This window comes from Gorilla gorilla, chromosome 14, assembly GCF_029281585.2.
Source record: "Gorilla gorilla gorilla isolate KB3781 chromosome 14, NHGRI_mGorGor1-v2.1_pri, whole genome shotgun sequence".
NCBI lineage: Eukaryota > Metazoa > Chordata > Mammalia > Primates > Hominidae > Gorilla > Gorilla gorilla.
In genome coordinates, this window is record NC_073238.2 from 112,854,086 (window position 1) to 112,876,662 (window position 22,577).

At 45.6% G+C, this 22,577-nt stretch overlaps 1 protein-coding gene across 5 annotated transcripts in view; it reads left to right on the forward strand.

The window, feature by feature from the left end:
- The first annotated feature begins 869 nt into the window (after positions 1 to 869).
- Positions 870 to 22,577, forward strand: part of FARP1 (FERM, ARH/RhoGEF and pleckstrin domain protein 1) — a 311,003-nt gene continuing 289,295 nt past the window's right edge. For 2 of the 5 annotated variants that reach the window (XM_019039584.4, XM_063697473.1), the window contains exon 1: positions 1,442 to 1,841. The gene's annotated coding sequence lies outside the window, so the exon portion shown is untranslated. Of the gene's footprint in view, positions 1,132 to 1,408; positions 1,842 to 2,025; positions 2,558 to 22,577 lie in introns of those variants that run through there. The other 3 variants (XM_019039583.4, XM_019039582.4, XM_055359960.2) reach the window with 3 other exon arrangements.

Below are 22,577 nucleotides of genomic sequence, written 5' to 3' on the forward strand. Positions count from 1 at the left end.
GCCCCACCCCAAACCTACTGAATCGGCAGCTCTGGGGACTGAGCCTGACAGTCCTTTATCCCTGCAGGCGATTCAGATGCTTGCTAAGGTTTCATTAGGTAGGTCGGGGATGCGGCCCAAGAATGTTCATTTCTTGACGTTTCCAGGGGCTGCTGGTGGTGGTCGTGGTCTGAGAACCACACTTAGAGAATCACGAGCAGAAAAAAATCTAATCTGTGACACACAGATGGTTGGGCTGACAGAGCAAAGCCTCAAACCCACCATTTCTTCTCTTCAACCACAGACCACCAAATCTGCAAGTATTACATCTCTGCTCCTCCCCAGGAGCTGCCCACAAGCACCCCCTACTTTCAAGACCCCTGTTCTTGTCTCAACTCGCCCTTCTATCAGGGTCCCGACACTCCACTTCTGCCCAGCTCCTGTCCAGCTGTGAGTTCACTTGAGGCCTCTCCCGTGAAATCTGCCCTCTCGGTCTGAGGTCAGGGAACTCCTGTAAGACGCAAAAGGCCCACGGTTCTGAGCCAGTGGCCTCCGAAGGCCGGAATCCGCTAGCCCCGGGTCTGGCAGAACGTCACTTGCTGCGCCCTAGGCCTCTTCCCGCCACGCTTAGAGAGAGGGACTGGAGGCTCAGAAGGGGGTAGAGAAGGTAACGCGGCAGCTGCTGGGTGGGGACGGTGACTGTGCCCCTAGATCGCTGCCTCCTGGGTCCTGAATCTTGCTCCCCGCTCCGTAGAGTTCCCGAAACCCCGAAGGCACTCAAGCACCGCAAGCCACTCCTAACCTCCCCCACGCCATTCCCCAAGGGCACTGTCCCCCGAGGCTGGGCGGGCAGGAACTGTCATGGGATTCGCTCGGGCGGAGGGCGCTGGGCCAGGACGTGGGCGGGCGCGGGGTGGCCGCCGCTCCCCCAAGCTTAAGTCCCGCGCAGCCTGGGGTGGTGCCGGAAGCCCGTGCCTGTGGCTCCGGGGGAGGGGAGGGCTCGGTGGGTCCCTGAAGACTGTCCTCCCCGCGCGACGTCGCAGGCGAAGCAGCCCCAGGCAGGACCTCAAAAAGCGACCTGCAGAGTCCGAGCCCCTGACCGCCCGCCTGCCGCTCCCGGCTTCGCCGTGCACACGTCTCCCGCTCTCCCCGGTTCGTTTTTCGCCACAGCGGCTGGATTCGCGTCTCGCCAGTGGCTCTCCCCGCGCTGCATTAGGTAGCGCCGCGCGGAGCCCGGCCCTGGCCGGAAGCCCAAGAGAGGCGCAGATCCCCGGCGGCGCGCTGGGCTCGGGAGGCCCCTGGGCGCACCTGCCCGGGCGGAGCGGGGCGGGGCGGGCGCAGGGCGCGGGCCCGGACGCTGGAGGGGGCTGTGGCTCTCCCGCGTCCCCACTGCTCGGGCTGCGCGGCGCCCGCCTCCCCCCGCCGAGGGGCCGGCCCAGACCCGGGGAGGGGCGGTGGCCACCGCACTTCCCGCTCGCCGGCCTCAGAGGCGGTAGGTCCGGCGCGGGCGCAGCGGTGCGGGCGCTCGGCTGGGGCGCGGGGCGGGGACGCGGCCGCCGCCCGCTTTGCGCCTCTCCTCCCTGCGCGAGTGGCGCTGGCCCCGGCGTCGAGGCGGCCATGGCGACCCGGAGTTCGCTCCCCACCCACCCCGCCTGCTCCGCCTTCCCCTCCGCCCCGCGCCACCTTTGATGGCTCGGACCTCAGCCGGCCACCGCCAGCCCTGCTCGCGCGCCCGCGCCGCCGCCGCCCGCGGGTATTAATAGCCGGCGCCGCCGCGCCCTCGGCCGCCGGGGGCTTGGGAGCCGCCGATCCCGGAGCCCGAGCCGGGAGAGGGAGCCGCCGCAGCCGCCGGCGCTGTGGAGGTAGGAGGCGCGCGGTGAACAATGACCGCGGCGGGAGGGCGGGGGCCGGCGGGGTCCGGGCCGCGGGCGGCAACTTGTGCGAGTCCAGGCTCCCGCAGCGCACGGCCGCGGCTGCGGGCGAAGGTGGGCGCGTGGTCCCCGAGGTCCTGCCCTGCGCAGTCGGGCGGCGGGTCGGGCCCGGGCAGCCCCGGCCACCATCGCAGGAGCTCGGGGGCCTCGGGGCTCCGGGCTGCCCCCTGCGCCCCTCTCCCCTCACCTCCGCCGACCTCGGGCTGCGGGGCTCCGCGCCGGTCCCCGCTCGCCTCCCCCGACCCCGGCGCCCTTCCCCCGCTTCCTTCCGTCCCTACCCGCCCGCTGACAGCGCCGGACGCCGCTTCCGGACCTCGGGCCGCAATCTCGGCCCCTGAGGCCGGTTGCGGGCCGGGGAGGTGGCCGCTGGCGCGGATGCCGCCGGGTGCCCGCCGCTCGCCCACGCGCGGCGCGATGTTCCCGGCGGGTGACAAAGAGGAACACACCCTCTGCCCAAGTTAGATTTGTGTCTTTTTTTTACTGCCTGCCTTTATGCAGGGCAAAGTTTTTTTTAATTTTATTTTTTATTTTTTAAAGCAAAGGACAGATTGTTTTGCGGCGAGTATTTCCAAACAACTTCTGATTGTGGTTTTACGATTCAAGTTCCGGAAACTTTAGCTGTGTGATCCGGCTGGACCTCGGAGACTGTATGTGTGTGTGTGTGTGTGTATGTGTGTGTGTGTTTTATTTGAGGGAGGGAAATATGAGTTCCCTGTAATGAGTCTGGATCTCGTTTGTGGCAGCTGGAGGCCAGCGGCTGTTGGGGATCGAGTAGGGTTCCCCAGAAAGGAGGGAGCTGAGGCTCACAAAGAAGCGAGGCCCTGGTATCTGATCAGCTCGTGGAGACGTGGGAGAGCCTGCTTCTCATCTGGAACAGTTTAGCAGCCTCGGCCTCCCTGTCTCTCCCAGCCCTGGGGAGTACCGGTGGCCTCTGGCCGTTTCATTATATTGTTGTTAAGGCCGTTCTCCTTGTCAGTTTACCAGGTTTGACCGCCCAGCCCTGGTCTCTGCGTGGAAACCCCCGGGGGCCCCTCTCCTTCCAGTAGGCAGCATCTTCAGAGCCAAACCCTGGCCTAGCACTGGATTCTGTTTAATGTGCTTTGCACGTGGTGACTTGCGGAGCCCATTTCAGAACATCCGCCAGCATTGTCTTGCTTTTCTTATTCAGTCTGAACAAGGGGAGGAGAAAGAAACATCTTTCTGGTCCTGAAAGCTTTAGGGAGAGTTGCCTTAAAAATTGGCTTCGTTGTTCCGGAGACTTTAGGAGGGCCCTGCTTCATCCTATCTTTGGCTTTCTCCCTCCTTCCACAGTGTTCTTGTAGGGGGTTTATTCTCAGTCTTTCGGATGGGTTGGTCTCCAGGATGTGACAGTTTCTGACAGTGTGCTTCATAAGTGGGTACAGCTAGCACATGGCTCACTTTATATTCCTGCAGCATCGTTCTGCAGCAAGGCATCAATATTGGAGTTACTCCAAGCACAACGAAGCGTTTGTGTTTTTAGAATGTCTGGCTAATAGATCTGCTTCTGGGTAAAATAAATAGAAGCATTATTGGGCAACGGCTGCTTTACTGAGGGAATTGTTGGTGGAGACAGTGAGTAGATGCCTTCCTAGCCCAGCGCCTCCCAGAATCTCTTACTTGTTTCTTTCATGTGAATGGGAAACTAGAAATACTTGGTGTGGAGGTAGCTGTGCCTCCTAGGGGCAGGGATTCTATGGTGCACCCACCCCGCCCCCGTTACTTGGGGTGTGGTGTTTCATTGAGAAGTTCTGTCACTGTGGGAATCCTTTTGAAGTTTGGTTTGTAATGCCCCCTTTCACATTGATATTCTCTTCCTTTAATTGATACAGGGATGGATTTATTCCTTGGTTCATAATAGAATGCTAACTTTACTCTGTAGCCAGACTTATCAAAGAAGATCTTAAAATAATGATCCTGGACAAGTTTCTTACTGGGTTATTGCATTCACCTCAGAATTATCCAGAGTTTACAAGGAACCTGGAGGAACGTTTTTGTTTCACTTTTCATTAAAGAAACTGCCCAAGGGGGCTGGGCATGGTGGCTCACACCTGTAATCCCAGCACTTTGGGAGACCGAGGCGGATCACTTGAGATCAGGATTTCCCAGCCTGGCTAATATGGTGAAACCCTGTCTCTACTAAAAATACAAAAATTAGCCAGGAGTGGTAGCAGGTGCCTGTAATCCCAGCTGCTCAGGAGGCTGAGGCAGGAGAATCGCCTGAACCCAGGAGGCGGAGGTTGTAGTGAGTTGAGATTGGGCCACTGCACTCCAGCCTGGGCAACAGAGTGGGACTCTGTCTCAAAAAAAAAAAAAAAAAAAAAAAAAAGAAAAAAGGAACTGCCCAAGGAAATTGTTTTGTTTTGTTGTTTGGTTAAAGATACAAATAAGATAGCATTGAAAGGGTTAGTTTTTTTTAAACAGTGAAGCTTATACTCATTTAATTTATTGAACACCTAAGAGCTTAATTCATTTGGAAAATTGTATATATTTATGAGGAGGATGCTTGTGATAAACATCAGAAAAAAACAACTCTTTTCATCCTGGACGGGATTAGAGAATACTAGAGAAAGGATAAAAGGGTGGTTTCTGCAGGCAGAATATGCTTAGGAAAAATGGCATTGTGATTTTCCCAGAGGATAAGAGAAATTCTGTGGATTTGTAAGTACCGTACTTGCCTGATTTTTTTTTTTGAGATGGAGTTTTGCTCTTGTTTCCCAGGCTGGAGTGCAATGGCGCAATCTCGGCTCACTGAAACCTCTGCCTCCCAGGTTCAAGCGATTCTCCTGCCTCAGCCTCCCCAGTAGCTGGGATTACAGGCATTTGCCGCCATGCCCAACTAATTTTCTATTTTTAGTAGAGACGGGGTTTCTCCATGTTGGTCAGGCTGGTCTTGAACTCCTGACCTCAGGTGATTTGCCCGCTTCGGCCTCTCAAAGTGCTGGGATTACAGGCGTGAGTCACAGAGCCTGGCCTTGCCTGATGTTTTGATAGCATGGTGGACTGGACATTTTAAAGAAGCCCTTTGTAACTGGCCTTGCTTATTGCAGATAACTGCTTAGGGTTTTTGAGAAATGCACTTTCCTCACCAGCTGAAGGTGCTACAGATAAGAGGGGCAGGTATAGTCCTGTAATGCAGGTGCTAGAGTCTTTCTACTTTGGAAGGACAGGCATTCCCTGTATTGGTTACCATTTGCCTGGGAAGGGAGGGTTTTAGGCTCTTGTGGCAGTCTCTCTCCTGTTGTTTGGTGCTTTTGATTGAAAGGAGCCTCTCCAAGCCTGGCTATTGAATGGGAAGCAGCGGATCAACTTCTTTTCTTGCCTTTTAGTGTCAGAGTTTATTCTGTGGTGGTACTGGGTCGCAGTCCTTTCTCTCTGTTTCAACCATGGCGACTTAGGTAGGCTGTTACCTCCTTAACCACTTCCACATGGCCAGGAAGATCAGAGCCAAACGGTTTTCATTCAAATTACTTGAAATACTGATTTCTCCAGTCCTGTTCTGCCAAATGCAGCCTTTGTTTTCAATCAAGAAGCCCCCAGAAAACGTATATTTAAAACTGGCAAAACTTTTTATAGGATGCCCTTGCCCTGGTTTGAATTAGTTAAAAATGTTTGGCCAAATGGATACTTTGAGCAAAAGTGGATAATTGATACATTACTAAAATATCATGCTCGAAGCTTTTGATACTAATCCAGGGAGACTGAAATTGAGGCATGCTCAGTGCTGCCTGCAAACTGTTAACTCAGATTGTAAGTTTTCTTAGTTTAATGTGGTATGGAAATTATGAACTTCAAGACTTGCAATTAATGTGGGAATTCATCATTTACACTGAATGAATTTCATATGTAAAACTGTCATATTTGTTCACACATTTAAAAAAAAAAAAAAAGAGCCTCAGGCCACACTAGACTGCCTTTAACTCTCAATTATGATAATAACCTCTGACCACAAGAGTAACTTCACTTTATGTGCAGACTTTTGACGAAATGCTTTGCATAAATTTATTATCAATTAGAAGACTTAAAAATTCAGTATTATGATGACTTTCAGTTTTTGTTCTTGTTCATTCAGGATCTAGTATAGTATCTGAATATAGCAAAGCCTTGGTAAATTATTGTGTTCTGTTTTCTTTTTGAAAGAAACTCCAGGCTGGAGTGCAGTGGTGATCATGGCTCATTGCAGCCTTGACCTCTTGGGCTGAAGCAATCCTTCCATCTCAGTCTCCCGAGTAGCTGTGACTACAGACACATGCCATCACGCCCAGCTAATTTTTTCTTTAAAAAATTTTTCTTAGAGAGTCTCACCACTATGTTGCCCAGTCTGGTAAATCCTTGTTGAATGAATAATAAATCCAGTTTTTACCATCCCTTCAAATTAGTCTTTAGGGTTTTTAAAGGAAACTTGTTATTAGAATTGATAGATAGCAGCTCTGGCAGTTTGATATTTGATTTTGTTTTCATTTCATTCTAATTTAGCAATTTAATCCTTAAAGCTAAGTCAGATTGTAAAAAGACAGAGGTTCCTTTTCATTAAAAAAAAAAAGACAATAAGGTGCGGTGGCTCACGCCTGTAACCCTAGCACTTTGGGAGGCCAAGGCGGGCGAATCATCTGAGGTCAGGAGTTCAAGACCAGCCTGACCAACATGGAGAAACCCCGTCTCTACTAAAAATACAAAATTAGCCAGGCGTGGTGGCGCATGACTGTAATCCCAGCTACTCGGGAGGCTGAGGCAGGAGAATCGCTGGAACCTGGGAGGCGGAGGTTGTGGTGAGCTGAGATTATGCCATTGTACTCCAGCCTGGGCAACAAAAGTGAAACTCCGTTTCAAGAAAACACAAGACAATAAAAGCATGAGGAAGCAAATAAAACAAACTTGAAATCCTGCCACCTGTTACTGACTTCTACCTTAGCATTTTGGCATCTGTTCTTTTTTATAGCCTTCTCATTTCTTAACCTGCGTCAAATTTGACATTATAATTGTTTTATATGGTACTTGTCTGTAAATTTAATGTGCTCACCATTCCTTTTTGTACTTTGAAGCTTGCTTCTGGGATACATTTTCCTTCTTCCTGAGACACATCTTCTAGAAATTCTGTTAGCATCTGTTGGTGGTAACTTCAGTTTCTGCATGTCTTAGATACCTTTGTTCTTGAATGGTAAGTTTATCTGGGTGTGCAATTCTGTATTGTTCCTGTATTAATCAGCTGTGTTCTGGTCCCATTGCTGTTGCTGTCTAATTATTTGTAACTAGTCTGCCTTTTCTCTCTGGCTACTTTTAAGATGCTTTGGTGTTCTGCAGTCTGGCTATGACATGTCTAGGTATTTCTTCTCTCTTTTACTTTTTTTTTTTGAGTCAGGTTCTCACTCCCATTGCCCACGCTGGAGTGCGGTGGCATGATCTCGGCTCACTGCAGCCTCAACTTCCTGGGCTCAAGTGATCCTCTCACGTCAGCCTCCCAAGTAGCTGGAACTACAGGCAAGCACCACCACACCTGGCTCATTTTTTGTATTTTTACTAGAGATGGGGTTTTGCCATGTTGCCCAGGCTAGTCTCGAACTGCTGGGCTCAAGTGATCCTCCTGCCTCGGCCTCCCAAAGTGCTGGGATTAGTGGCATGAACTGCCATGCCTGGCTCTCCTTTAGTTTTATTCCTCTCTCTCTTCTTCCCTCTTCTCCTCCCCCTCTCTTCTGCTCCTCTTCCCTGCTCCCTTGCTACTGTCTTTCCCATCCTCTTTATTTATTTTCTGTTGCTCAGCAGTATTTCAGTGGCTGGATATGCTATGACTTGCGTATCCACTCCCCTTTGGCCATTCAAGTTGTTTTCAGTGTTGGCTATCATGAATACAGCTGCTGTGAACATTTGTGAACAAATCTTTGTGTAGAGATAGGTTTTTATTTTTCCTCCTGGGTCTTTAAGTGTGTGCCTAACTTTATAATAAGCTATTTGTAAGAAAGCGTTGGCACCATTTTATATTACCATCAGTGATGTATGAGACTTCTAGTTACTCCAATCTTGATCAACACTTCAAACGGTCTTTCCTTTTAGCCATTCCAGTGGCTATGTAGTGATATCTCACTGTGGTTTTGTTTTATATTTTCCTGATAACTAATGAAACGTTTTCATGTACTTATTGACCATTTATATATCTTCTTTTGTGAGTGTCTGTTAGATATTTACTTTTTTTTTTTTTTTTTTTTTGAGACGGAGTCTTGCTCTGTTGCCCAGGCTGGAGTGCAGTGGCGCGATCTTGGCTCACTGCAAGCTGTGCCTCCCAGGTTCACACCATTCTCCTGCCTCAGCCTCCCGAGTAGCTGGGTCTACAGGCGCCCGCCACCATGCCCGGCTAATTTTTTGTATTTTTAGTAGAGACAGGGTTTCACCATGTTAGCCAGGATGGTCTTGATCTCCTGACCTTGTGATTCGCCTGCCTAGGCCTCCCAAAGTGCTGGGATTACAGGCTTGAGCCACCGCGCCCGGCCAAATATTTACTTTTTTTTTTTGAGACGGAGTCTCACTCTGTCACCCAGACTGGAGTTGCAGTGACACAATCTTGGCGCACTGCAACCTCTGCCTCCCAGGTTCAAGTGATTCTTTTGCCTCAGCCTCCCGAGTAGCTGAGATTACAGGCATGCGCCATGCTATTTTTTGTATTTTTGGTAGAGATGGGGTTTCACCATGTTGGCCAAGCTGGTCTCAAACTCCTGACCTCAACTGATCTGCCTGCCTCGGCTTCCCAAAGTGCTGGGATTACAGGCTTGAGTCACTGCGTCCGGCAGATCTTTACTGTTTTTAATTTTTTTGTTCAGATTGTTTTATATGGCTTTATTTAGGATACTTGATATACAGTAAACTGCACATTCTTAATGTCATCTTATAGTTGTAGGAGTTCTTTATATATTTTGTGTATAAATCCTTTGTAAAGGTCTATATAGTATGAATATTTTCACCCAACCTATTTTTGCCTTTTCATTTTTTAAGTATCTTTTGAAAGGCAAAAGTTATTAGGAAAACATTTTACATGGTCTAGTTATTGAACTTATTTAACGTCAGGAAATATATTCAGTGTTGGAAGAATAGCACATTTCTTGTCTGTAAGGCAAGAGAAAAAGAGCATATCGCTCCTTTCAAGAGATCAGGCTCCATTTACTGGATGGCGATGGAACAGTTTTGTTCTTACCTAACTAAAACTGAGTTGGAAAAAACTTACAGATGAAGAAAAAAATTGCCTGCTTAATTTGAAAATATAAGCAAATAAGTGTTTAAGATTATGATCAAATAAATAGATTTTTAAAGTCCCAAATTGAGTTGTGTTTGTTCTTTGGCACACAGAAGGATAATGGGAAAAAATGTTTTTGAAATGAATGAAAAATGGGTGCCTTGGGCAAAAGCAAGTTGTAACATTCTAAAAAGAGGTTAGTGTGGCAGATACACAGCTCTGCAGTCTTGCTTTCTGCAGTTTCAGTTACCCACGGTCAACCACAGTCTGAATAAACAATTCACAGGTCTTAAACGGTGTGCTGTTACGAGTAGCTTGATGAAATCTCTTAGCGTCCCACTCTGTGCCTTCTTCATTATGAGAAGGTGAGTACAGTGCATTAAGATATTTTGAGAGATCACATTCACATAACTTTTATTACAGTGTATTGTCGCTCCGTTTTATTACTGGTTATTGTTAATCTCACTGTGCCTAATGCATACATTCAAGTTTACCACAGGTATGTAAGTACAGGAGAACACAGAGTGTATGTAGGGTTCAGCGCCATCTGCGGTTTTTAGGCATCCACTGGGGGTCTTGGAATGTAAACCATCTGGAGAGGGGGACATTAGTTTCTCTGTTTTGGTAGTAATTGTATCTTTTTATCGGTGTATTCTCCTTAGTTTCTGGGCCAAAGAACAAGTATTGTAAGGTCAGGAAGTATGTTTCTCTAATTTTTGGTTTTCTTGCCCATAGAAGCTCAATGATAAACATTGGTTGATTTGAACTAAAATTTGTGAAATGTACACTCTCTATGACATTTTAGAATAAGGAAGGCACAGGATGATATCAAAGGTGACAATTTGGAGTATAGGTGTTGAAGCCAGACAAACCTGCCCTTATATATCTTCCATCTTTTTTTTTTTTTTTTTTTTTTTGTTGGGATGGAGTCTTGCTGTGTCACCCAGGCTGGAGTGCAGTGGCATGATCTTGGTTCACTGCAACCTCCGCCTCCCAGGTTCAAGCAATTCTCCTGCCTCAGCATCCCAAGTAGCTGAGATTACAGGTGCACACCACCATGCCCGGCTAATTTTTGTATTTTTAGTAGAGAGGGGATTTCATCGTGTTGGCTAGGTTAGTCTCAAACTCCTGACTTCAGGTGATCTGCCCACCTCGGCCTCCCAAAGTGCTGGGATTACAGGTGTGAGCCACCACGCCTGGCCATATCTTCCATCTTTGACATTGGACAAGTTATCAATGCTCTTTCCCGAAAACCTCAAGGGGACATTTAAGAGTACATTTATCTGCAAGTGGCAGAATGTCTGACTAATAGCAGTTTCAGCCATCAAATACTGAGTTGCTTCAAGTAATAAAGGGGGCTCCCAGTTCATGTCTCAGCCCAAAATATCATCAAGGACACAGATGCATTCTGTCCTTCTCTGCTGCCCCTCGGCATGTTGATTTTTGCACTTGGGCTTGTTGGCCATGGTTAATTAGACTGCTGCAGCCTAATTAGTCATTATGCCTAATGGCAGTTGCAGCTCCAAGCTTCATACTCTCACACATTTGTTGTTACTAGGTCCCTAGCAGCACAGTCTTCTCATTTAGCAAAAATTTTCCCAGAAGGCTCCAGCATCTGGGAGGTCTTTGAATAGGATTCTGGGGAATGTTTGTGTGCTCTTAAAAGGAGACCCAAAGACTAGATGTGATGCCTGGAATCACAGCAGCCATGTTTTTACTAGACCTGAAGCAGGCAAGAGGGTGACACAGCTGAAAGGTGGAACCAGAGTCCATGAATGCATCGAGTCATTTAGATCTTCCGCACCTGGAGCTTAGCATGCCAAATACGAATCTGTTTTAGGATACCAGATAATATGTGAATTTACTTTCTCGTCCTACTTGAGTTGGGGTTTTCGGTTATTGCCATCTAAAGCATCATGACTGATATATTAATTGGGAGATTTTATCTTTCATCTGCTATTTAATATTATCTATGAGAAAACTGATTTCTACCTGTTAGTTATGTGGAAAGTGACTTAAAGTCATATCAAATCACTGTTAGAGATGATCTCTTTATAAGGACTTTAGATGTTTGATAATGTGTGCAAGTCGTGCAACTGAGTCTACATGAATTTCGCCTCCTTTTAAGCTGGCCTTGCAGGGCATCTGCTTGGAATCTACCATCTGGCAGTTTGGGTTACAGAACATACTTGAGAGTATTGCTTCATTTCTTCAAGAAAAAAATGATGGAAACGCCAGCCATTTCTGTCAATCTAGAATATCATCTATCTGCACATTTAATATTGTTAGGAACTTTGTGAGGAACTTATTAATCAGGGGTTTGTGATCTTCCTTTGTAATCTTAACTGGAGTTTTTGGTTCTCTAACATCAGATGCTAGCAGGGGCCAAGATGGATCCAAGTGGAGTGAGCTGTTTGGAAATACCAGGATATGGGGAAACCAGCGATTTTCTAAATGAGACAAACATGTTAGTGAATCTGTGAAGAAAAGTTAAGTGATGTAATAATAACTTTTATATATATATAAAATATATATAAATAATATATATTTATATAAAATAAAAAAATATATAAAATATATAAAAATACATTATATATAAAAATATATATAATACATTATATATAATATATAATACATTATATATAAATATATATTATATATAATACATTATATATAAATATATATAATACATATATATTTTTATATACATTATATATGTATTTTGAGATAGACTCTCGCTTTATTGCTCAGGCTGGAGTGCAGTGGTGCAGTCTTGGCTTGCTGCAACCTCCGACTCCTGGGTTCAAGTGATTCTCCTGCCTCAGCCTCTCGAGTAGCTGGGATTACAGGTGCCTGTCACCACGCCTGGTGAATTTTTGTATTTTTAGTAGAGACGGGCTTTCATCATGTTGGCCAGGCTGGTTTCAACTCCTGACCTTAGGTGATCCGCCTGCCTCAGCCTCCCAAAGTGCTGGGATTACAGGTGCGAGCCACCATGCCTGTCCTTTTTTGAGTTTTAATGCATAGATTTGTGTAACCACCTCCACAGTCAGGATATGGGACATTTCTGTCAATTTAGAACATTCCCTTGTGCTGCACCCCCAGTCCCTGTTAACCACCTGTCTTTGCTCTGTCACTAACTATAGTCTGGTCTTTTCCAGTATGTCATATAAATGGAATCTTAGCATTTGTAACCTTTTGAGACTGGCCTCTTTCATTCAGCCTAATGTCTTTGTGATTCCAACAGCTCACTCACTTTTGCTATCTAGTTAGTATTCCATCATATGGATGTACCACAGTGTGTTTATCCATTGACTTATTGAAGAACAGTTGACTTGTGTCCAGTTTGGAGCAATTATGAATAGAGCTGCTATAAACTCTCAGATACAGATTTTGATATGGATGAAGTTTGATTTCTCATGGACAAATAGCTAGAAGTGAAATCCTTGTCAGCACTTGGTATCGTATTTTTTATTTTAGCCATTTTAACAGGTGTGTAGTGGTATCTCATCATGGTTATATTTTTTTTTAACCAAAAAAATATAGAGAAAAACATCTTTAAGAAGGGCTTACCTGAATATGTGACTAAATAATTTCCTGGACTCTCTGGCAGAGAAAGACTGGAGGAGCTTTGTTGGCTACCTGCGTTTTGAAGGAGTGGATTGGAAAGAGCAATTTGTGTCTAAAATCTCAAGGCCCAGAATGGAACAGCGCCAGCGGGAATAAATAAGATGTCAGTCCTGTAGGTGCTTATCTCAAAGACCTGATGGGGCATGTAGGTTTAATTCCAGTAACTATTTTTTTAATTCTCTATGTGAATATACAGGGATAATCATTCAAAAATAAAATTACCGAAGCAACTGCAAGGCCCTGTGGAGGTGGAGAAAAGAATGCAGGCATTAGGGCATGCCTTCATTATCTATGGCTGCATGACACATTACCCCCAAAGCTGAGTGGCTTGAAACAACAGTAAACATTGATTATCTTTTGCAGTTTCTGTGGGTTAGGACTTTGGAAATGGCTTCAATGAACACTTCTGGCATGGAGGTTTGCGATGAAGATGTCAGCTAGGAGCTGGGCATGGTGGCACATACCTGTAGTCTCAGCTACTTAGGAGGCTGAGGGTAGAGGATCGCTTGAGCCCAGGAGTTCCCAGCCTCAGCAGCATAGCAAGACCCCATCTCTATTTTTTGAAAAAGTCAACTGGGGCTGGGCGTGGTGGCTCACGCCTGTAATCCCAGCACTTTGGGAGGCCAAGGTGGGCAGATCACCTGAGGTTGGGAGTTCGAGACCAGCCTGACCAACATGGAGAAACACCGTCTCTACTAAAAATACAAAATTATCTGGGAGTGCTGGCACATGCCTATAATCCCAGCTACTTGGGAGGCTGATGCAGGAGAATGGCTTGAACTGGGAGGCAGAGGTTGTGGTGAGCTGAGATTGCACCATTGTACTCCAGCCTGGGTAATGAGCGAAACTCTGTCTCAAAAAAAAAAAAAAGAAAAAAGTCAACTGGGACTGTGGGGTCTGCTACCAAGGAGCCCGATAAGCTCCTTAGGCGGGGTGCTTGAATACCTTACAACATGGTGGCTAGCTTCTCCCAGAGTGAGTGAACCATGAGGAAACCAAGGCAAAACTGCTGTGGTTTTTAAAAATTTTAATTTTACTTATTTATTTTTGAGACAGGGTCTCACTCTGTCACCCAGGCTTGAGTACAGTGGTGTGATCTCAGCTCATTGCAATCTCTGCCTCCCAGGCTCAAGTGAGCCTCCCACTTCAGCCTTCCAAGTAGCTGAGACTACAGGTGTGCACCACCACACCTCGCTAATTTTTGTATTTTTTGTAGAGACGGGAGTCTCACAGTGTTGCCCAGGCTGGTCTTGAACTCCTGAGCTCAAGTGGTCATCTGCTTCGGCCTCCCAAAGTGCTGGGATTATGGGGGTGAGCCACTGCGCCTGGCCCTGCTGTGGCTGCTTGCCAGCCATGGAAGTTATACACTGTCACTTCCACAGTATTCTTGGGCCTACTGCCAGCTATGACTTAAGGGGAGGCAGTTACACAAAAGTGTGGCTGCCAGGAGGCAAGAATCATTGAGTGCTATCTTGGAAGCTGGCTGCCACAGGACCCTGAGGTAGCTGTGTTCAGATCCCCGCTCTACTACTCAGAAGTTAGGTTGTCTGGAGCAAGTCATTTCATTTCAATCCCCGTTTCCTCCCATATTTTAAAAATAAAAATAATACCTTTTGAATAATGCCCATTATGATACAAATCATGGATTCTAAATAACTAATTATAAAAGTCCTTGTGATCAGTGTTTTTTAAGATTTGGAATTTTGGCCATTTGGAATTTGTTTTGAGAATGACAGATAACGTATAAAAACATACTCTCTGGCAATTTATAAAAGACTTAAGACATGGTAGCTGTTATTTGTATTATTAAACCATGAAGCTTTGAATCTGAACTGTGTGTAAGCATAAAAACAAAGATAAACATATTGAGTTATAATAACGTTCTTTTTAGCAAAAGTCTTAGTCACACAGCTTCTTTCACTTTATTTATTGATTTTTATAGATAAGATCTTGTACTGTCACTCAGGCTGGAGTGCAGTGGCACAATCATAGCTCATTGCAGCCTTGAACTCCTGGCTCAAATGATCCTCCCACTCCAGCTTTCCAAAGTGGTGGGATTACAGGCATGAGCCAGTGTGCTTGGCTAATTTTTAAATTTTGTGTAGAAATGGGACTTTGCTATGTTGCCCAGGCTGGTCTTGAACTCCTGGCATCAAGCGATCCTCCTGCCTCAGCCTCCCAAAGTTCTAGGATGAGCCACTGTACCTGGCTCCCATTATAATCTGGGTTTTTTAAATTTAAATTTTTATTTTTTTAAAGAGACAGTGTTTTGCTGTGTTGCCCAGGCTGGTCTCGAACTGGGCTCAAGCAATCCTCCTGCCTTGACATCCCAAAGTGCTGGGATTACAGGCATGAGCCATTGCACCTGGCCTAGAATCTATACATGTTTTTATTTATGTTTTCCTTTCCTGAAAGGGGTAAGCCAGTCACTGAAATAGCAAACACCAAATTCCTCATCTAGTCTTCAGTAATACCCCCAAATAAGAAATACCTAATCTGAGGTCTGCTGGGTCATGCAGGAAGGACGCTGAGAGACATTATTGATGAGTTTAGCATGTCTGCAGAGTGGACGTGAAGGATCACCTCACTGCATCACCGCCTCTTTATAGAGATTTTAGAAAATGCTCACTTGTAAAAGTAGTTTTAGAAAGCATGAATCAGCGCCCTTTGAGTTGACTGGAGTAGTCAAGAAAAGTTTTGGTTTTAAAGTGATCATTGTGTGAGATCATGTTACTGTTTTGCTGGAATTGATAACGAGCCTGGCTGGAAGAAACCTGGTGTTTTTGCCCTATTTTATTTCCCAGCCTCCTGTACTTCCCTCTTCCCCCTGATCAGTCCCCCTCCCCCATGCTAGTCTAGGTGAACTTCCTACAAGCCACAGAGCCTTCCTCTGTCACATCTTCCCATCTGCTACTGCCCCGGCCTTCCACCAAGTCCTTCTCTGCTCTGACATTCATCCGGTCCCTGCCTACCTCCTTCCAGAAGCCTTCCCTAAGGCTAACGTCTCCTCCCGGGTGCCAGCGTGGACCCTCCGTGCTTGTACTGGCATGTTTACTCTCCTCTCCACTCATTTTGGTTATTTGAGCACTAACATTTACTGAACATTTGAAGTCCTAGGCTGAGTTCTAACAGCCCAACCACCCTGATTTTTATCCTCATTTTACTTAAGAGGAAAATGGAGGCTCAGAGAGGTTAAGTGTGCCTAAGGTCACACAGCTTATAATTGGCAGAGCAGAGATAGAAGCTCAGGAAGTTTTTCCTCACTTAGAGCAACTTCTACTTAAGTATTTTACACATCTGCATTCCTAATGCCTGGCAGAGTGCCAGGAACATAGTAGGTGCTCAATAAATATTTAAGATGAACTCTCTTAAGTGGTAAACATCGTCACAAATTATTTCTGTACATTTCTTTGTAAAATGCAGCCTCCCTTGGCCTTCTGCAGGATGAGGTTCTGAGTTACTGCTCTTCCTTGATCCTCCTGTGGCTGGGAGGTCACTTACCACTTCTTTTGTGATTATACTGTTAGTTTGCTGCTTAAAAGATGAGCATGTTTGCTTAAAATTCTATGCATGACATATATGCATTGAGAAAAGGATATTACGGTTTTCTTTGCATGAGATTAATCCAAGTGGTTTTTATTTTCTGCTTTGAACTTCTCTGTATTTTCTAAAGTTCCCACGAATTTTTATTGCTTTTGTAATTACCAAACCATGTTATTTACAATGAGAAGAGAAAACTATTTTTTTCGGAGTGCATGAAAAGGAAAACCTTAAATTTTTTTCCCCTGTGGATTAAGCTAAGCCTGCTATACATATAAAAAGTCATGTAAGACATACTTTGGCTACAGAACATGCATTGCAAATCTGTCCCTACTCTACTATTGAAACCACCTACTCAAAGGTCATTTTCTTATTCCAGTGTGTCAAAGGCACATAACAAAGTAAGGGAGGTGCACATGATACTTGAGTGAGACATGGTCTTCTTGGGGAGATGGTTATTCCAAGGAGTTTATTTGTAGTTCAGAAGTTCAGGGTTGTCAGATCAAGGTTGTCCAGGTCAGTGGGATGCTTTGGTTTTGGAGGTAGAGTAGCATAAGCATGAACTCAGGCTCCAGGTACCATTTGAGAATAGTAACTCCAAAGTCACATAAACCCCAAAGTGTGAGTTTGAGGTCAGGCTCAGAGCCTTTGGCAGGGGACCAGGGACAGGGAACAGCTGCTTTTCTCAGGATTATAGGCAATTTAGCCAGGACTGTAGGGGCTAGGAGACTGTCTGGTGGTTTAAAAAATGGTGTGCTTCACTGTTAGGAAAGAAAATTCTGAGAAAGGCAGAGACGGTTGTGTCTTCCGTCTGCGTCATGCTGTTTGTGGCCGCACCTGCCTGTTCACCTGGAGGAGCTAGACGGGGATGGCTCCTCCATTCCCTGGAGAGCTAGGAAAGCCAGCTCCATTCCTTGCTTTCCCTGGCATAATTTTGGGCCAGGAAGGTTCATCAGTCCTAAAGATTGAGCGGAAAAATAAGAAAAGTCTATCTTCAAGGTAGAGAAATCCTGGTGATCTGCCAAAACCCATTTCCTGAAAATTGCTTGAGTCTAGTGTGTGAACGAGCATGGCAAAGTGTATGTAGGAGACGCCTTCTGGCCCATCCTTGGAATCGTGCTCCTTGATGGGGTGCTATTCCCACGGCCAGTTTTGTGCTAGTATCATGCTAGGCACTGTGCTCAGCATGTTGCATAGATTTTTACTTGACCATTCAGTGAGGAAGGTATTCGTTTGACAGGAAGCTGAGGCTTAGACTATACGGTATTATGCCCAATGTCACACAGCTAATAAGCGAAGTCAGGGGTCTTCTTGTAGTACAGGTGTCCCTGAGTATGCCAGATGAGGGTGAGAGGAGATGTATCTTGCAAGATCAGGGTCAGACCCAATCTTTATTGAAAATTTTATTGTGGATTTTTTTAAATTGTGATTTTTTTTTTTTTTTTTTGAGATGGAGTCTTGCTCTTGTTGCCCAGGCTGGAGTGCAATGGCGTGATCTCAGCTCACCGTAACCTCCACCCCTCCCAGGTTCAAGCGATTCTCCTGTCTCGACTTCCCAGGTAGCTGGGATTACAGGCATGTGCCACCATGCCTGGCTAATTTTGTATTTTTAGTAGAGATGGGGGTTTCTCTATGTTGGTCAGGCTGGTCTCGAACTCCCAACCTTAGATGATCCCCCCACCTCGGCCTCCCAAAGTGCTGGGATTACAGTTGGAAGCCTCTGCGCCCAGCCTACTTGTGATTTTAAAAAATATTCATTACACATGACTATCTTAATTATGGAGTATTTGGCACTCCCTTAAATTCTGCACCCAAGGTGAGTGCCTCACTGGCCTCACCCTAGTGCCAAGTAATGAGCAGTTGTGAAGTTGGAGGATGAAAATCTGGTCAATCACCAGACGATTTCATCATCATTTTCGGCATTGTAGTACAATTTTGTTTTCCTTCAAGGCATTTTTGGAGGTCAGTCATGGTCTTAAAGATGTACTTTAGCTTCACCTTTGAAGATACTGACCTATCTGATACACAGTTGTTGGTACCAGAGGTTGCTTGCAGCATTTCACCTTTTAGAAACCAAAGCCCAGGTCCAGTGAAAGCCTGTGAGACTCACTGTGGCCAGGAAACCCTGTCTTTGGAGCTTGGTGATGGAGGTGAGGGAAGAAGAAGTTCAATCTTTAAATTGTAAAGTCACATCATAAAGGAACTGAGAAATGAAGCCTCCTTTGAGTGGATATGCCAGCACTCTGGCAGGTGTGTGCTGTAGGCGTGATGGTGGGGCCTGGGCTGCCTGGTGCTGGGTAGTGGCTACCCCCTCTTTCCTTGCATTGCTACTGGATGACTTGGGTAGACCAGCCATCCTACACAGATTGTAAGGATAGCCTAATGTATTTCACATGAGAATGGGCTGTGTTTCACTGAGGCTTTAAAAAAAATTTAAAAATAGCCTCGTTTCTTTAAAAGCTTTTTTTCTCGTTTCTTTTTGTTAATTGCAAAAATAAGGTCATTGTAGAAACATGGAAAGTGAAGAAAAGTAGGCAGAATACATACACACAGACACCTGGTGTTAACGACTACCACTCCAGCACACACAGATTGCTTTTGTCATATTTGCCTTATTTTTAAAAATTTTTTTAATTTAAATTTTTTTTTGAGACTGAGTCTTGCTCTGTTGCCTAGGCTAGAGTGCAGTGGTGCCATCTCGGCTCACTGCAACCTCCACTTCCCGGTTCAAGTGATTCTCCTGCCTCAGCCTCCTAAGTAGCTGGGATTATAGGCTCACACTACCATGCCTGGCTAATTTTTTTTGTTTTTGTTTTTTGTATTTTTAGTAGAGATAGGGTTTTGCCATGTTGGCCAGGCTGGTCTCGAACTCCTGACCTCAGGTGATCCACCCGCTTAACCTCCCAAAGTGCTGGGAGTACAGGAGTGAGCCACCGCGCCTGGCTTATATTTGCCTTATTTTGTTTTCTTGATGGACTTTATTATTCATAGCATTTTTAGGTTCTCAGCAAAATGGAACAGAAGTTAGAATTCCCCTATGCCCTCCTGCTGAACCTTCCCTACCATCAACATCCCACAGTTTCCTTTTTACATTTTTAAGAATGCTCTATTTTTTTCAAATTGATAATATATTATACATATGTTTTGTGAATTTCTTTCCCCTCCATTATCTTGCTTCAGTAATTTTTTTTTTTTTTTTGAGATGGAGTTTTGCTCTTGTTGCCCAAGCCAGAGTGCAATGGCGTGATCTCAGCTCACTGCAACCTCCATCTCCTGGGTTCAAGCGATTCTCCTGCCTCAGCCTCCCGAGTAGCTGGGATTACAGGCGCGTGCCACCATGCCCGGCTAATTTTTTGTATTTTTAGTAGAGACGGGGTTTCACCGTGTTAGCAAGGCTGGTCTCGATCTCCTGACCTCAAAAGATCCGCCCGCCTCGGCCTTCCAAAGTGCTGGGATTACAGGCATGAGCCACCATGCTCGGCAGCTTCAGTAGTCTTTAAGTCAACATGATTGAGGTCAAAGGTCTCTTGAGGTCATTTCCTGTTGACCTTTCTCTGAGGAATGTGGCTGAGTTCACATGATGGGAAGGGGGTTCCCAGATGTCTTTCAAGCCCTTGACTATATTGTGTGGCGATTTCCCAGAATGTGTATAGAAGGCTTTGGGGACTATGAAGTCCCTACCTTCTTGTCTCTCTTTTTCTTTCTTTCTTTCTTTCTTTCCTTCCCTTCCTCCCTCCATCGTTCCTTCCTTCTTTCTTTCTCCCTTTCTTTCGAGGCAGGGTCTCATTCTGTCACCAGGACTGGAGTGCAGTGGTGTGATCATAGCTCACTGCAGCCTCAACCTCCTAGGCCCAAGTGATCCACCCACCTCAGCCTCTTAAGTAGCTGGGACTACAGATGTGGTCTGCCACTTCTGGCTAATTTTTGGAATTTTTTTGTAGAGACAGAAGTCTTGCTATCTTCCCCAGGCTGGTCTCAAAATGACCTCAAGCAGTCCTCTCCTCTTAGCCTCCCAAAGTGCTGGGATTACAGGCCAGCCACTGTGCCTGGCTCTTCCTGTCTCTTTATGTTATCATTTGACTTTTTTCTCACTGGCACTTGGAGGAGGGGGTTTGGGATTCACTTTCTATTAAAAGTGTTCTTCATGGGTTAGAAAATAGAACTGTAGTGGGAATGTTACCAGAAAAGTCTTAAGTGTCAGGGGAGACACCTAAAGTGAGATGAATCAGTTAATACTCCTGTGTGCCATGCCTGCGTACAAGTGTGGAGTTTCTAAGTGGCATAGGACAGATTTCTAAGGTGGTGGGTAGGCAAGAACTGACAAGGTTTGCCTTCTCATCGATGTGCAGAAGAGAATCTTTTCCTTGTGTACCAACAATTCTGGCTTATTTTGTTTGCGTTTGTGCCGCTATTCCTAGCTCGGGGCATGGCCTGTAGTAGGTGCTCATTAAATCTTTGTTGAAGAAACCCCTCTTGGGGTTTCTGGATAAACTTACCTTGAACCTCTCAAACCTGGGCTGACCTCACCAGCTGTTTGGCCCCCATGGTCTGTAAAAGCCTTGAACTTATAGTCACAAATGGGTGGCAAATATACATTTATTTATGATCTTAGTCTTCAGACACTATTTATCTACTTTACCCTTTATCTACCTTTGACTTCTAGATTGTTTCTGTCTCTCTCACGTCCAGGCCTTTTAGTCTCTGGTAAAGTTAGAGATGCTCTAACAATGTTCTAGGAGTGGCTGAGGCACCTTGCAAGTCAGGAGCTACAAGATCTTAAAAACAAATACCCATTTAGGTTGCTGGCGAGGTTGCGGAGAATAAGGAATGCCTATGCACTGTTCGTGAGAGTGTAAATTAGTTCAACCGTTGTGGAAAGCAGTGTGGCGATTTCTCATAGAGCAAAAAACAGAACTACCATTCAACTGAGCAATCTCATTACTGGATATATACCCCCCAAAATATAAGTCATTCTACCATAAGGACATAGGCACGTGAATGTTCATTGCAGCACCATTCACAATAGCAAACACATGGAAGCAACCTAAATTCCCATCAATGACAGATTGAATAAATAAAATGTGGTACATATATACCATGGAATACTATGCAACCATAAAAAAGAACAAAATCATCTTTGCAGGAACACAGATGGAACTGGAAGCCATTGTCCTTAGCAAACTAACGCAGGAACAGAAAAGCAAATACCGCATGTTGTCACTTATAAGTGGGCGCTAAATGAAGAGAACTCGTGGACACACAGAGGGGAACAACAGACACTGGGGCCTACTTGGAGAAGGGTGGCAGGAGGGAGAGGAGCAGGAAAAGTAACTATTGGGTACTAGGCTTAGTACCTGGATGACAGAATAGTCTGTGAAACCCCTGTGACATGAGTTTACCTATATAACAAACCTGCACATGTACCCTGAACCTAAAATAAAAGTTAAAAATTAAAAACAAAAAATTACCCCTCCCCTTCAAATCCCAAATAGCCATTTAGGAAAATCAAATCAAATACTTATTTGTTTGTGTTTTTTTTTTTTTTTTTTTTTGAGATGGGATCTCACTCTGTCACCCGGGCTGGAGTGCAGTGGCGTGATCTAGACTCACTGCAACCTCTGCCTCCCAGGTTCCAGCAATCAAAAATACTTACTTGGTAGTATGGTATCATCCAGTAGTGGCTTATAAATTAAACTTAGCATGGCCTTTTCTTTTTTTTTTTGAGACGGAGTTTCGCTCTTGTCGCCTAGGCTGGAGTGCCGTGGCGCGATCTCAGCTCACTGCAACCTCTGCCTCCTAGATTCAAGTGATTCTCCTGCCTCAGCCTCCCCGGTAGCTGGGATTACAGGCACCCGCCACCATGCCCAGCTAATTTTTGTATTTTTAGTAGAGACGAGGTTTCACCATGTTGGCCTGGCTGGTCTTGAACTCCTGACCTCAGGTTATCTGCCCGCCTCAGCCTCCCAAAGTGCTGGGATTACAGGCATGAGCCACCGCACCCGGCCAGCATGACCTTTTCTAAACACTTCAAGATTATCCTTCTTTAGCTTAATTCTAATTGCTGGATTGCTTGACTGTACCTCCATGAATAATCCTGTTGGCACTAAGTCCTGTGAATGCCTTACTTTTAATGAAGAGTTTACCTAATAGCATGTAAGATTGTGCAGGAAATGAAGGACAGAAACGCCCAGGAAATTGGCATATGGATAGTTTGCCTCCATTTGTTAATTTGCGGGCCACCTTGGTCCGTTTTGGGGGCG